The sequence below is a fragment of the Gekko japonicus genome, unplaced genomic scaffold, assembly GCF_001447785.1.
Source record: "Gekko japonicus isolate JY-2015 unplaced genomic scaffold, Gekko_japonicus_V1.1 scaffold6426, whole genome shotgun sequence".
Taxonomy (NCBI): domain Eukaryota; kingdom Metazoa; phylum Chordata; class Lepidosauria; order Squamata; family Gekkonidae; genus Gekko; species Gekko japonicus.
Genome location: NW_015171087.1, coordinates 13,491 through 29,615, shown reverse-complemented (window position 1 = coordinate 29,615; position 16,125 = coordinate 13,491). Strand labels below are relative to the sequence as shown.

The following is a 16,125-nucleotide window of genomic DNA, read 5'->3' as shown; positions in this document are numbered from 1 at the left end:
GTGACCCTGGACTCCCTTGGTGGTCTCCTCCCTGAGTACCAAGCACGGCCAGTCCTGCTTAGATTCTGAGAATTGATGAGATCAGACGAGCCTGGCCCATCCAGGTCAAGGCATGTTAAGCATACACTGTTGAAGGTTTTCTTTTTTAAGTGCACATAAAAAAAGGACCGATGTCACACAAGAGCTGTGCCGCAGTCGCGCCTCCCTTTGCCCCGCCTCTATCGGTCAATTCCCCACTCGAAGCTGCACGGCTGCATGTTGACCCGCGGCGTCACCCGATTTTCCCCGCGGTTTCGTGATCCTGTTTTTTGAGGATCACGAAACCGTGGGGGAAATCGGGCAAAGCCGTGGGTCAAAGTGTGGCCACGCGGCTTCAAGTGGGAAATTGACCAATAGGAGCGGGGCAAAGGGAGGCACGACCGCGGCGCAGCTCTTGTGTGAAATCAGTCAAGGTAATGCAAATGTACACTTGCATCACACAGGTACACCAATCGGTGCAGTTCAACTTGGTCTATAATTGTGCATACATTTGACCGAACCATCCTCTCTATGACACACATTGATTTTTGAACATGTTTGACCCATTCATGCACTAAAATTTTAGGTGTGCTCATAAACAACATGTAGGTGTATACTTGGTACCACTCAAAACCCTTCACTTGTGATCCTAGCAACAATCCATAGACTAATCTAATGCTTTTAGCCTCGTATAGCAGATGCCGAAGGGCCTAACAGATGGAGTGAGAGAAAGAATATACGTGAAAGCGCTTTGCCGAAGGCCACCTAATGAGAATCAATTCTCAAATAGCTGACACACCCACGTCAAATATATATATATACCTGCAGAATATCTGGGTTTGCAATGAAAAATGGACCTTCCTATAAATGTCCCAGTAGTCATGTATGGCTGCGAGAGTTGGACTATAAGGAAGGCCGAGCGCCGAAGAATAGATTCTTTTGAACTATGGTGCTGGAGAAGACTCTTGAGAGTCCCTCGGACTGCAAGGAGATCAAATCAGTCAATCCTAAAAGAAATCAACCCTGACTGTTCCCTGGAAGGCCAGATAATGAAACTGAAGCTCAAATACTTTGGCCACCCAATGAGAAGGGAGCACTCCCTGGAGAAGAAGACCCTGATGCTGGGAAAGATTGAAGGTCAAAGAAGATGGGGACGGCAAAGGATGAGATGTCCCCATCTTCTTTGATGACAGTGTCATAGATGCAACGAACATGAAATTGAGCCAACTTCAGAGGACGGCGGAAAACAGGAGGACCTGGTGTGATCTTGTCCATGGGGTCGCAAAGAGTCGGACTCGACTGTGCGACTGAACAACAACAACATAAATGGACCCTGTTTCTAAGGATAGTAGGTGTTCTACGGTCTGTATTTTGCTTGTGCTCCCCTTCCTATTTCCATTCAAGTCCTGGACCCACATTTTGTTGAAGTGTAAGTTGCCAACCTCCAGGTGGGGCCTGGAGATCCCTGAAATCATAACTGATCCCCGGATGATAGAGACCAACTCCCCTGGAGAAAATGGCTGCTTTGGAAGGTGGACCCTGTGGTGCCCTCCCCTTCCAAAGACTCTCCCCTCCCCAAACCCTGCCTTCCGCAGGCTCCACCCCTAAGATCTCCAGGAATCTCCCAACCTGGAGTTGGCAACCCTACTGAAGATCATTCAAGACCGGGAATAGTCCTGGCTGCTCCCTGCCTATCGTTTTAAAGATCTTCATGCCAAGTACGAACCATAAAAACTGCCCACGGTTGATTTTATTCGTACACCTTTTCAGGTCTTTGCGTGCTTTTAAATTGCCTCACAATTACAAGAAAATGTTCCTATCCCCTTATGTACAAACGACCCATTACCCATGTATGCTGAACCTGCAATAATGCTCTGATTAATGGCAAGGGCTAATATGGATCTTTGTTCACTGCAGATGGTTTGTCGGGGAAATCGTAAATACCAAGAGCGGGTCGTGGTCAACACGACAGCACAGCTCCTCAGTGGTGCCATGTGAACATTCAGATTCCACTGAATAACTGGGGGCTGAAGTCTGTTCAGAGGAAGAGGCGACTGGAAGAAGACAACACACCACCCACACAGACACACACACTTGCACACATGGGATTAACAAACCCAACAAAGAAAAATGTAGGAAGTTATGGTTTTAAGCCCAATTCACCGTTCAAGTCTGTCCACCGCCCATATCTTTGGAGACAGGACATGGGAAGCAATGATCTACATCTGTTTTCGTAAAGCATGAGGAGCTTCTTAAAGAATGACATGCTCAGGCGCATGGGTTTCTTGTACCATTGCCAGTTCTGGGCTGGGAAATTCCTTAAAATCCATCAGTCTATTTACGGACTCTATTTGCGCAGACTCTAATCTGGGAGAACCGGGTTTGATTCCCCACTCCTCCACTTGCACCTGCTAGATGACCTTGGGCAAACCGTAGTTCTGATAAGGGCTGTCCTTGAAAAAGAGCCGTTTCTGCCAAGAGCTCTCTCAGCCCCACCTACCTCACAGGGTGCCTGTTTTGGGGAGGGGAAGGGAAAGGAGTTTGTAAGCCGCTCTGAGACTCCCTTGGGTAGTGAAGGGCGGGGTATAAATCCAATCTCTTCTTCTTGTTGTCCTACCTGTCTACTGGCCACCGACAACTGGCCTTTAACCCATCGTACCATCAGGTAGGGCTGCCAAATCCCCCCGGGGACCATACAAGGGAAAACCATAGAGTTTTCCCTTGTATGGCCGTGGCCCTGCCCCCAGCGTGCCCGGTGCCATGACGTCACTTCCCTATGACGTGCATGCGGCGCACAAATGCCAGGAGCCAAACTGGAGTCCCCCGCCGGAAGGGTAAGTGCCAATTGGCAACCCTACCATCAGGCCAGAACCTTATAGCCAACTGAGGCTACTCCAAGTTGTACCCATTGTTTTAATCGTTATAATGTTTTATTGTGTTTCAATGTTTAATGTTTTAAACGGAAATCGTATTTATTTTAATGATGTTACCCGCCCCGAGCCCGCCCGCGGGATGGGCGGGTTAGAAAGGCAAATAATGAATAAAATAAATAAAAATAAATCCCACCCTCCTCAGGCTTCACCCCCGAAATCCAGGTGTTTCCCAACCTGGAGATGGCAACCCTCCACACCTGTCGCTGGCAACCCTCCACACCTGTCAGTGGCAGCCATGGCTTCTCATACTGGCTGAAACAAAGGTTCATTTCTGCAGCAGAAATGGGACAAGTGGCCTTGAAGCTTGTCTTTAAAAAGAGAAAGCTAAGGATTTGGGTGACTCAGTGGGCCCAATCCACACCAGCTGAGATGCCCGGATGCCAGGCAAAACCAAGCAGGTCTATTTTTGCTCCAACTACCATTCCCCCCACCCCCCAGTAAAAATTTCTTACCGCTCATGCACAGCAGGGGCTCTTTGAAATAACTGTTTTTTGGGAGGAGGGAGCTACACAAATAAGAACTTCAGACCAGGATGCAGGATTAAACTCAGCAGAATAACAGACTGCCACCATCCAGAATATGCCTCTGTGGTATGGGTGAAGTGGATGATGTCGAGCATTACATTCTGAGATGTTCATGGCACGAATGAATCACTTAGGCAAAGGTTTATTTATCCTATTGTACCTCTGTATAATGGAATTTCAGAGCAGGATTTGACCGTTTTCTTGCTCTCTGATATTGATGCACATGTTACTAGCAGAATGGCTTTGTTTGCACTGGCGGCGAAAAAGATAAGACTGGGTCTAGGACTTACTGTAAGTTACTGATGTATACTGTTGGTTGTGCTTTGATTTATTTTGTGTTGTTATGGCCAATGGCTAAGACAATAAACTTGACTGAGACTGCCACCAAAGTAAACTTTATATTGCCCTAATTGCACATAATAAGTACAAATTAAATCCAATGAAACTCCTTGCTCGTGTGGTCAAAGATACCTAATTTCATTGATTTTGAATCCCCCAATTTTAAAGTACAAAACTGAAAATAACCTGCACAGGCTGACTCTACACGCCCCAGACAATCCTTACTTGACTCACAGACGGTCCACGGGGGGACCAGAGCTGCCAGCCTCCACGTGGCCCCTGAACTCCCGGAATCAGAACTGCTGTCTAGATGCTGGAGATCAGTTCCACGGGAGAACGTAGGAATTCCTTTGCATATTAGGCGACACACCCCTAATGTAGCCAATCCTCCAGGAGCTTACAATTTGGCTAGCAACCATAGAGAGTAAACTGGGAACTCTGAATGTTCCCACCGAATCCCTCCTGTTACTTTCAGAATCAGAGGCATTCCAAAAATTAATGGAACAATGAGAAATTTGGCTAGTGTTAGTGGTTAGCATTTTGTTGTGGTGGTGATGACATTTATTTAAGAACTCCACAGCTTAGAGGGAGCCTTGGTCTTGCCCCCTCCCCAAATCCTCTCCTCCCTGGGGTCCACCCCCACATCTACAGGCATTTGTCCTTTTAAGACAGGCTTAATGCACAGAGATGGGCAGCCGATGTTTTTCACGGGATGGAGGTCAGTTGCATCAATTGAGACTAACTTTCATAAAGCACCTATTAAAGGGCCAGGACATTTTTTTTTTCTTCAGGCAGATGGCAACACTAGAATCAACCCTTCTGATTTGGGCCCACCTACACTGGTGTGTGAGGCTTATGCAAACTGTTATCTCAAGGGCAGTTTCTGTCAGAGCTCTCTCAGCCCCACCTACCCCCCAGGGTGTCTGTTGTGGGGAGGGGAAGGGGAAGGAGTTTGTAAGCCGCTCTGAGACACCTTTGGGTAGTGAAGGGAGGGGTACAAATCCAATCTCTTCTTCTTCTTCTTTCTATCTAAAAAAAATATAGGACTAGCATATTCTGTAAATGCATCTGGTTATTTGCAAAATCCATTGCTGCAAAACCCTAATGTTTCATGAGCTGCTTCGGGAAGGTGGTGGTGGGGATTATGTTCCCAGTGATGTTCTACCCAGCAGGACGAGTTATCACGGCGCGGTTCTTTAATGATTGACCAGTTCCAACTGGCTGGGCTTGCCCCCTGTAAATGGATCATATGATCACTGATCACAAGCCAAGCAGCCCCTTGTCCTTTGCATGGCGGGAGCCGGGCGCTCTTGTACCGGGACCAGGGCTTCGTGTGCAGCTGTGTGTAAGACATGGCAAGGTGACGTCCAACAGGCGGTTAATGGCTCATACCAGCAAGCCTCCAGCGGCCAGGCAGCTCGTGAGGCTGAATAATAAAGATGTAGATCACCCTGCAGAGGTTGGGAGTTCAGGGCAGGCATTAATATACACTAAAAGGTACCTTTCCCCCCAAAGGCAACGGTTATTATTCTCGTTGGATGAAAGAATGCAAAACAAAACAACTTTCGATCCCAAGAGGACAAAGGGGAAACCATAAGCAGGGTGTCTATTTAATTTTGACTTCTAAAAACTGCCATTCAAGCAGGGTTTTTCTTTAACAGAATATAGCCATTTAAAATATATAGGGAGGGGTTTAAAAGGATTCATGGAGGAGAGGTCTATCAGTGGCTCCTAGCCATGGTGACTAAATGGAACCTCCACATTCAGAGGTAGTCAGCCTCCAAATCCCAGAGCCAGGAGGGAACTTCAGGGGAAGGCCTCGGCCTCTATGCCCTGTTGCTGGCCCTCCATAAGAACTGTTTGGCCACTGTTGGAGACAGGATGCTGGACGAGATGGGACACTGGTCAGATCCAGCAGTGCTCTTCTAGTGTTCGTATGTCCTTACATTGCTTGATGCAACATTTAATTTCTACCGCCATCAATTTAAATCTGTCGCCAGCGGAGAACACTTTCCACACTGACCTACCTAACCGGGAGCGCAAGTGCGCAGCAGGGAATTCTGGGGGGCTTTTTGTAAAAGGGTGGTCCATTCTTGGAGGGGGTGGTCTTGGGAGCCAGGAGCGCGCCATGTCTTCTGTTGTCATTGCCTTGCATGAGGGAGGCCTGCCTAGCGCAGGACTCGTGAGCCCTGCGGGCAGCCCCATAGCTAGGGAATTCTTTGGGAGGGGGCCTCGGGGGGCCCACCAGCTAATTAAATGGAAGTACAGTGCAGGTGGTAAGTTGGACCACTTTGGGGGCAGCCCAGGAGGGAGGGGCCCCAGACGAAACACTAGGGGGGCGGGCCCCGTGGGCCCCATGTTAGCTACGGGCCAGCCTGCAGGCCATCTACTGGCTGAAGGGACGCGACGGCGCCAAGCCGCTGGCCATCTGACATGGGTCAGGTGCACAGATACTGTAAGGTGGCCCTGCCTGATCAGCTCCTTCATGATCTCTTGCCAGGGCCCGTCACGCTGGTCCTAGAGCGCTCTCAGACCCTCAACCCAGACCTCAATCCCTTCATGCCTCTGGTTAGTGTCCATGTCCCCAGTCACTGGTTTGTTAGGGAACTGGCCAGGGTGTGTGCCGCCCCCTTGGCCTTAACAAGCGCAAACAACAGTGCCCAGGCAAGCAGCCTGACAGTCACAGAATTCCAAGAGCTTTGGCCTCATCTAGCACTGCATCCACTGGTGGTGGATGGAGGCCCGATGGGGGACCGACAGAGGCCAGAGTGCCGCCCGGGCTCCACGGTGGTTGACATCTCTGTCCCTGGGAAGTTCAGGGTCATTCGTCCAGGCTGTGCGCTTACCCAGACTGTCGAAAAGACTCATGAATACCCAAACTGCTGCTGCGGTTGCGCCACAAATGTGCTCTTGCATGGAGATCGCTGTGCACATTTTGACACCCCGGTGACATTTACATCTTTCTTAAGAAACCCAAACCATCTCCCTTGAAAAGCGGCCCTTTAATTTCCAGAGGCGCATTCTGCTTAGAGTAGGCTAAAGACTGCAATTAAAACCAAATTAAACATAACCTCCTTTAATTCTCCAATTTTGCAGATACACGGCCTTTAGTTGCAGACGACGATATCGTTTATTTGCAGCGGATGATATCCTTTCCTTGCGTGCAAAAGCGGGTTTGCTTCACAGCCGCCCAGGCGTGATGGCATCAAGAGAACTTGAACTTCATTCTTGGGGAAGGTGTGGAAGGGAACCGGCAGCAACGACATGGGCTCAGGAACAGCGACCTCGTGCCGTTTCACAGGCGAGGAGGGGGGGGGGGATGAGAGATTGCTAGGCAAACCTCTGATCCCATTGGCCTTGGGCTGCAAACCTCCTGGAACTACAATGGGTCTCCAGACCAAGGGGATCAGTTCCCTGGAGAAGATGGCTGCTTTGGAGGGTGGACTCTGTGGCATTCTACCCTGCCAAGGCCTCTCCCCTCCCCAGAGCCCTCCTTCTCCGCACTCCACTCCCCAAATCTCCAGGTATTCCACACCCCGCAGCTAGCAACCCGAAAACTGTTTGCCAAACAGCACCTCTTCGTCCTGTCTATCTGTTAAGTCGCTCGCTTAACAAAGTAGTCGGAGAGTGATTCAGCAAAGATTCAGCTTTATTCAACAACTCGAACACAACTCCAAAACGGGTCAACATCAGATAGCCAGAACAGCTTTTACATTGCAGCTGTCCTGCTTTTAAACTCTCCCGGCTAATGTAGCCACGCCTACTGTACATTTACCAACCAATAAGGTTGTATGCATAAGGACCAATCACAGACGTTCCCGCTCAGGGAGCTTGCTGACAAGTGATTGGTTGGTTCTTCCTTGGGCTATCAATGCGATTGGATGGATTTGGATCCTAGCCCAGGATGAAGCTTAACATTGTACTTCAATTAGATGATTCATGTATTGCAATGGCAGCTATTGAATACATTACACTACCACAACAGTCTTCACACTAGTCGGGGGCTATGAAAGTTGTGGATGTGTTCACATCTATTCCCCTGTAAAAATAAGACTGTTGTGGTACTCTGAAAGCCAGGGGTCATTTCGTAGAAAATGAGGTGCAGGAGCTCATTAGCATGACTCATTAGCATAACTCATTTGGATATGCCACACCCCCTGACCTCACCGGACATGTGTCAGAAGGCAACACCCACCGCTCGGGCTCCACTGGACTGTTCCCCCTGACCTCACCGGACATGTGTCAGAAGGCAACACCCACCGCTCGGGCTCCACTGGAGGGGGGGAATGTGCAGATCTGTCCTCGCAGAGGAGGGAGAGCTTGTACCTGAATAAAACTTGGTCTTAAAGGTGCCACTGGACTGTTTTGGACCAGGGCGCTGGGGGGGCTCTGCAACTTACCTGGCTGCTTCTTGCTCTGACTGAGGGCTGCTGGGAGCAGGGGGTGGGGCTTGTTGCATGTGGCTCTTTACTGCCGGAGCTCCGCTCCTGTGTGCTCCTGCAGGAAATGACCCCTGACCCTACCTACTATGCAGGCCAAAATTCACTGGAACTGCCGGGAAGCCTTGGGGCTTGCATGGAAGTCTAGTCTCACCTGGTCCTCTTGCATCCCACATCCCCATCCAACCGCGAATGAATAAAACTTGGTCTTAAAGGTGCCACTGGACTGCCTCTCTCCCTAACAGGGACCCAAAGTGGCTTGCATTATTCTTCTCTCTCCTTCATTTTATCCTCACCACAAACCTGCGAGGTAGCTTAGGCTGAGTGTGTGACTGACCCAAGGTCACCCCGCAAGCTTCCATGGCAGCGTGGGGCTTCGAACCCAGATCTCCCAGATACTAGTCCAGCACTCTAACCATTTCACAACACTAACCATTACACAAAACTAACTCCCAATGAACCAAGCCAAAAGAGCCCTACTTGAAAAAAGCCAGTCCAGTGAGTTCAGTTCCCCCTTTCTCCCAGTCGCAGTGAGGGTTCAATGGCTGCCAGCTAGCCATTTAAACCTAACAGCTGACCAGTGGACCCCACGTTGCTCTGCTGTTAGGTTTAAAGGGCTGACTCCGAACAGCCAAACCAGGCAAAAGTCTGGTAAATGTTCAGGGAAGGTTCCTTCCCCGAACATCAGTTCGCCAGCTCTGAACCAGCCCAACTTTGGCAGGAATTTTGGTTTATAAGCTGGTTCGTACCCATCCCTAATGTTGATATCATGGAAGCAGACTTAGCCAATTCAGCATGAAGGCGTTGCTTATTTAACCTCCTATCAGTGCTATCATGACGAAATTGTCAAAAGGGGGACGGGCATTTCACCCCTGCTGGAAACATTCCTAGAAAAGCGACTCCCTACATTAGTACAGCGCCGAATAATAGATTCTTTTGAACTATGGTGCTGGATAAGACTCTTGAGAGTCCCCTGGACTGCAAGAAGATCAAATCAGTCAATCCTAAAAGAAATCCACCCTGACTGTTCCCTGGAAGGCCAGATAATGAAACTGAAGCTCAGATACTTTGGCCACCCAATGAGAAGGGAGCACTCCCTGGAGAAGACCCTGATACTGGGAAAGATTGAAGGTCAAAGAAGACGGGGATGGCAAAGGATGAGATGGTTAGACAGTGTCATAGATGCAACGAACATGAAATTGAGCCAACTTCAGAGGACAGCGGAAGACAGGAGGGCCTGGAGGGAGCTGGTCCATGGGGTCGCAAAGAGTCGGACTCGACTGTGCGACTGAACAACAACAACAAACATTAGTACACCTTGGAGGGAAACTGAGCTGCTTACGAACAGTGCCTTGTACAATGTATGCCTCCGATCTCTAAAACCATCAGTATCACTACAATATGAACAGAAATACTTCCATAATCTACCTCTCAGTCTTCCCCCTATTTCTAGGATTTATTATCCCCTGGCAACTCTTCATGTGTGAATTACTACTATGACAGGAAGTTCAGGCGGGCCTTAGACTTTCTCCACTCCTCCCAGCGTGATACGTCAGAGCTCGGATCCCTCAGCAAGCACACGTTATTTAGGGGCGACCCAAAAATAATATATCAGCAGAAGACAAGAAATTATCATACAACAATCAATACAAGCCTCAAGCCGAAGTAATAAAGCATAAATGCTCAGTCATAAACCACTCTGGGTAAAAACCGGGGTGCAAAAATTAAGGCAGAGATTCTGCCGCCTTGGACAATGAAATTTAATGCTCCCCCCCCCCGCACAGGAGTTAGTTAATGAGGAAGCACCTCAACGAAAGGGAATCTACGAGGGTTACCAGTCTCTCAGGGGTGCCTGGAGAGCTCCTGGAATTATTAGCCACAAGGTATAGATAGGGGCTCTGGGGCAAGTGATGCTCTGTCTTCTTGGTGCTTGGGGGGGTCAACAGTGGGAGGGCTTCTAATGTCCTGGCCCCACTGCTGGACCTCCTGATGGCACTGGTATTTCTGGCCACTGTGTGACACAGAGTGTTGGACTGGATGGGCCTTTGGCCTGATCCAACATTGGCGTCTCTTATGTTCTTATGTTCTTACTACTCGTCTCCAGGTAAAAGATAAAATGGCTGGATAAAATGGCTGCTTTGGAAGGCGGCCTCCGCGGCATCATACCCTAGCTGAGGTCCCTCCCCTCCCCAAATCCAGCCCTCCCCAGGCCCCACCCACCCCAAATCTCCAGACATTTCACATTCCAGAGCTGAAAAACCCTACAAGCACCCCAAATCTAGAAGGAGAAGGAATGGAAACTTTCTATGCGATCTTGTCTAGTTTGAACTCTGCTGGTATCACACTCTTAAGGAATATCAGAGTACGATAAAGATTTTTTTAAAAGATTAAAAAAAATAGAACCCCAAAAAACTTTAAGGTGTAATCTCATCGGGGTCTCAGATATTCATACACTCTCCATAGTTGTAGTCCCCACAATTCCCTCATGAAGTGTTACAGAGACCCCCAGAAACTAGAGAAGACAAGATTTCCCTAATGTATTCTTCCAGACGTTCTCTCTGCGCTCCTTGAATATGGATTAAGAATTTCTAAAATTAATCCCCGAATGAAAGCACAGCAATTTAGCCCCAACTTTCAGTTCCTTCAGTCTATTAGGTGGTCCACCCTTTCTAAATGACCAGTATTCAGGATACATTGATAGAGCACAACCAAAAAAGAGCCATCTTGATATGTCTGTCTGTGTGACTGCACGAAGATCCCTTTTGTGCTGTGTTTTATACCAGCAAAATGCTGCATTCAAACACTCCAGATACAACCATCTTGTCTGGAGATGCCCAGGGTCTCAGACGGTTTCACACCTTGAAAGCTCACCTGCAGTTGAAACATGGAAGCAGCTTCCTCCAGCTCAGGAGAGCCAGGTGGGACAAGTTATCTTTGTAAGGCAGATGCTAGCTGTGGGTTAGGCCAGGTGCAGAGGATAATAGAGGGAAGTAGGCCCGTAGCCAGGATTTCATGGCTTGTGGGGTAAAAAATGTTCTATTGGTGCTGAAGTTCTCAGTGCAGAAAGAAAAGCAATGTAGCCAATAGAAAACTGTTACCAGGACAGATCTCTAAATTGCTGTCAACAACTTTCGATGACAGTTCTCAACAGCTGCAAGTTAATCACTTCTGCCAGCCTAAGCACCAATTCTGATAACAAGCCAGCAGGTGGGGGTGATGACTTCTATAGTCAAGAAAGCTAACACTTAGACAAACTCTCTTAAAGGAGACCAGTTTCTTGACACAGAGTTAGAAGGTATCCTAGAGGTCACCTACTCAAACCCCCTTGCTCAGTACGGGAATTAGTCAACTACAGCATCCCACTCTGCTTAAAGGAGTGCACGCCTTTAAAAAATGTTTTAATATGATTGAAAAAAGCATTTACAAGAGAGATTCTTGTGGGGCTGTGCTTTAAGAAAGGGGGCAGAGCCCCCATGACCCCCACCATAGCTACAGGATTGTAGAGAAAGGCTAGTGTCGGGCCCCGGGGTGGCCCCAGGCACTGGAGGACCACTTGCCGTGCTGGCAGAGGAATCAGGAGGGAAGAGAGGGTCTCAGACATGGAAGGAGCCTGGAGTTCCGTCATTCCCAGAGCCCCCTTCCTCGGGGTCAACAGCCGCTTTACTCAGTCTCTCTGAGGATCCAAGCCCATTGCCACCGACATCCTCCCCAACTCTCATCTGCTTCCCTCCTTTTATCCTCTTTCCCCACCCCTGTGACACCTCCCTTTCCCTCTCCAGTGATACCATTGCTCCCTCAGCATGTCAATCACCCCATCTGCCATCTCTATGGTGCATTTCCACAGAAAATCCCCATTGGATCATACCAGTGGTTCGTCTAGTCCAGCATCCTGTCTCCCACAGTGGCCAACCAGTTCCTCCAGAGTTACAGAGCAAAGAAGCTGAGGCCTTCAGAAGAACATCAGAAGAACATCAGACCAGTGGTATATCTAGTCCAGCATCCTGTCTCTCACACAGTGGCCAAAGAGTTCCTCGGGGGGGGGGACAACAGGGCAGAGAGGCCGAGGCTTCCCTTATGTTGCCTCCTGCCACTGGTATTCAGAGGTTCACTGCCTGTAAATACAGAGGCTCTCTTTCGACACCCTGGCTAGTAGCCATTGGTGGACCTCTCCTCCATGAATCTATCTTAACCTCTTTTAAAAATATCCATGCCTACAGCTAACACCATATTCACTGGCATTGCATTCCATAATTTAATCACTTGTTGAGTGAAGAAGTATTCCCTTTTTACCGCTCCTGAATCTATCGCCCATCAATTTCATTGGATGCCCCTGACTTCTAATATTATGGGAGAAGAAGAAGAAAAGCTCACTTCATTTTCTCCCCTTCCCGTGAATAGTAATTATAACCATCTATTATGCACCCTTCACTCTGTCTTTCCTCTAAAATGCAAAGCCCCAGAAACCTGGTGTCTCCCCATAAGAACAGTGCTCCACCAATGCTAGCCTGGATAAAGGAGATTGGCCATACAATAGAAATGGACCAATGGATAAAAACATGGAATTCACTAAACTATATTAGCACGACTACGTATAAGGAAAACATATACACAATGTTTTACAGGTGGCACTGGACCCCTACTAAAGTTGCTAAATGCTTCCCGACAGCTTCAAATATCTGTTGGAGATGCAGTAGGAACATAGGATCATACCTCCACATTTGGTGGAGGTGTGACAAAATACAAACCTTTTGGGAAAAAATATCTAAAATATTCTCAGACATACTTAAAATTAACATGCCATTAACACCAGAAACGTATTTATCAAATATGATTCCGGATACAATAAAGAACCACAAACACATAATAGTATATTTACCAACAGCAGCAAGAATTCTCATAGCAAAACGTTGGAAGTCTAAAGCTATACCATCAACAAGAGAGCTTAAACAGAAGATCCTGGAAATAGCTGAAATGGACAAACTGAGTATGACACTACAGAATAAACCAGAGGAACTTTTGGGGGGGCAGATTGGAAGTAATCTACAAATGGCTGAAGTTGAAGAAGATACAGTAGATGTTGAGAACTTGCTAGTAACAGATAATGGATGATAAAAGAGAAAGGGACATTTTGCAATAAGAAATGTATAAGTATTAAATGGATATATGTACATATATTTATTTTTTTAAAAAAAGAACAGTGCTCCAATAAGAAAGGTTACTGCTGCTATTGGCTGCTCAAATTGCATTGCTGGACATAGCAGAATGAAAGGTTTCTATCTCCTACTCCTAGGTAGATATTGAACATATGGGGATCCGAGCCTTTGAAGTTGAGGTGAAGCGATCCAGAAAAGACCTTGGAAGGACCCCTAAACGATGCCTTATAGGACTAGATGGACAGCCGTGTTGGTCTGAAGAAGTAGAACAGATTTAGAGTCCAGTGGCACCTTTAAGACCAACAAAGGTTTATTCAAGGTAGGAGCTTCCGTGTGCATGCACACGGAAGCTCCTACCTTGAATAAACCTTTGTTGGTCTGCCACTGCGGTGACAAGCACCAGTTGAAGCGGAGAGGAAACGAGACGGTTCCCTCCAGAGGAATATGACACGCAGTTGCGAGATCACACCTCCCTTTGTAACTGCGGGCTCAGCCCGTCACTGTGTGATCAGATGTAACTTCAGGTGAGTCATTTTTTTTTGCCGTTTACTTCCCATGCGCATAAATGAGGAATCGCATCTCCGCACTGAGGTCCCCCTGTGGAGTATGTGATGATGGGCATACTGCAAAGGGGGGGTGGGGACAGCACCGAGCCGGGACGGCCTGATCAGACCATCCCAACAGCTTGAGAAGGTGCCTGAGTGATCGGTCGGGGAAAGTCCGTCCGTGGCCTGTCGGAACCCGTTTACTACCGGACTTTCCCCGGTGTCTTTTAACTCTGCTTCTGTGGCGGAGCAGCACGGTTTGCCGGGACGCTTCCCAGATGTTGCTCTCTGGTCGCTCCCTTTAGATCCATCAGGCATTCACACCTATGTCGGATCTAAAGGCACGTGTGATCACAGCCTGAATTTGTACTACCTTATTTGTTGTTGTTGTTCAGTCGCACAGTCGAGTCCGACTCTTTGCGACCCCATGAACCATCTCTCTCCAGGCCCGTCTGTCTTCCACCGTCCTCTGAAGTTGGCTCAATTTCATGTTCGTTGCATCGATGACACTGTCTAACCATCTCATCCTTTGCCGTCCTCGTCTTCTTTGACCTTCAATCTTTCCCAGCATCAGGGTCTTCTCCAATGAGTGCTCCCTTCTCATTTGGTGGCCAAAGTATTTGAGCTTCAGTTTCATTATCTGGCCTTCCAGGGAACTGTGGAATTTTCTATATGTAACAGTGCAAAGAGTCAGACTGGCATAGTGGTTAAGAGTGTCCGACTAGTCTCCGGGAGACCCAGGTTCGAATCCCCACTCTGCTGTGGAAGCTTACTGGGTGACCTTGGGCCAGTCACACACTCTCAGCCACCCCTACTTTCTGACTCTGTTATGAAAGCTCAAGAATTTCTAAGGGTTCAGCTGGGAAGGCCAGAGGACGGGAAAAAAGAAGAGGACAGCAAGTCCAGTGGTGAGCTAGAATCTGGTTCTTCCAGAGAGGACTCTCTGTCAGAGCAAGGGGCAGCAGCCCCAAAAAGTCCTTACAAGCTGCGGAAGAGAAGGGGAAAGGAGAAGTAAAGGATGAAGGACTCTGAATTGTGCCTTTGAGACTTTTGTTATGGGATGATTGGGGGTACTGTTTCTAGAGAGTTTAAGTTTTAAAGAAAAAGTGTTATAAATGTTTGACTCAGTTTATAAAGGGATCAACGATGGGAAGACTTGATGTATCTAAGCTAGCTGGAGGATCTCCTCCCTTGGGCTTTTAGTTAGTAATGGGTTCTTTACTTTCTCCCGTATATGTAGTTTCCCCTCCCTGTTTTGCATAGAGTCAGACTGGCATAGTGGTTAAGAGTGTCCGACTAGTCTCCGGGAGACCCAGGTTCGAATCCCCACTCTGCTGTGGAAGCTTACTGGGTGACCTTGGGCCAGTCACACACTCTCAGCCACCCCTACTTCACAGTGTTGTTGTGAGGTGAGGCTAAAATGGAGGTGAGGAAAATGACATAAGCCACTTTGTGTCCCCACTGGAGAGAGATATAAATAAAGTAAATAAAATAAAATTTCACATTAGTCTAAATGATCACCTCCAAGGCCTGGCAGGAGTTCATTTGAATAACTAAGAGGTTATCATTCCTAAACATCTGTTTCAAGCAAAGCTCTCTAGATCAGGCGTGTCAAACATACTGCCCGGGGGCTGATCAGGCCCCCAGAGGGCTTCTATCAGGCCCACAGTGGAACTGGCTGTCTTCTGCTGCTTCTTCCTATCCTGCTGCATCATCGTAGGTTTCCAGCTTACAGATACACACCTGAACAGCATGATCGAGATTGCAACAACACAGACATTTTGATGCAATAATTCAGAGAAAGAAGTGTCAGTTATCAGACACGGTTGAATAAACAAAATATTGCAAGAGTGCTAATGTTTTAAGCATGTTTTTATTTTAAGTCAAAAATATTTAATTGTGTTTGTCTGTGTCCTTTATAAAGTTTATATCTCCACTACCTGGCATTACATTTTATGACACACGTGGCCCGGCCCAACAAGGTATCATTTATGGCAGATCCGGCCCTCATAACAAATGAGTTCGACACCCCTGCTCTAGAAGGTGGTTTAGAAATGTTTTTCTAACCCTATCCCAGAAAATATTTGGAGTCATAATGTGTGGCACAGTTAGAGTTTCCAGTTTGGGGCTGGGGAATTCCTGGAGATCTGGGGGCTGGGTAGATACTTTAGCGG

General features: G+C 47.9%; 1 pseudogene; it reads left to right on the top strand.

Moving 5' to 3' along the window:
• The first annotated feature begins 5,942 nt into the window (after positions 1–5,942).
• LOC107117048 lies at positions 5,943–7,014 on the top strand (annotated as a pseudogene).
• Positions 7,015–16,125: the final 9,111 nt, after the last annotated feature.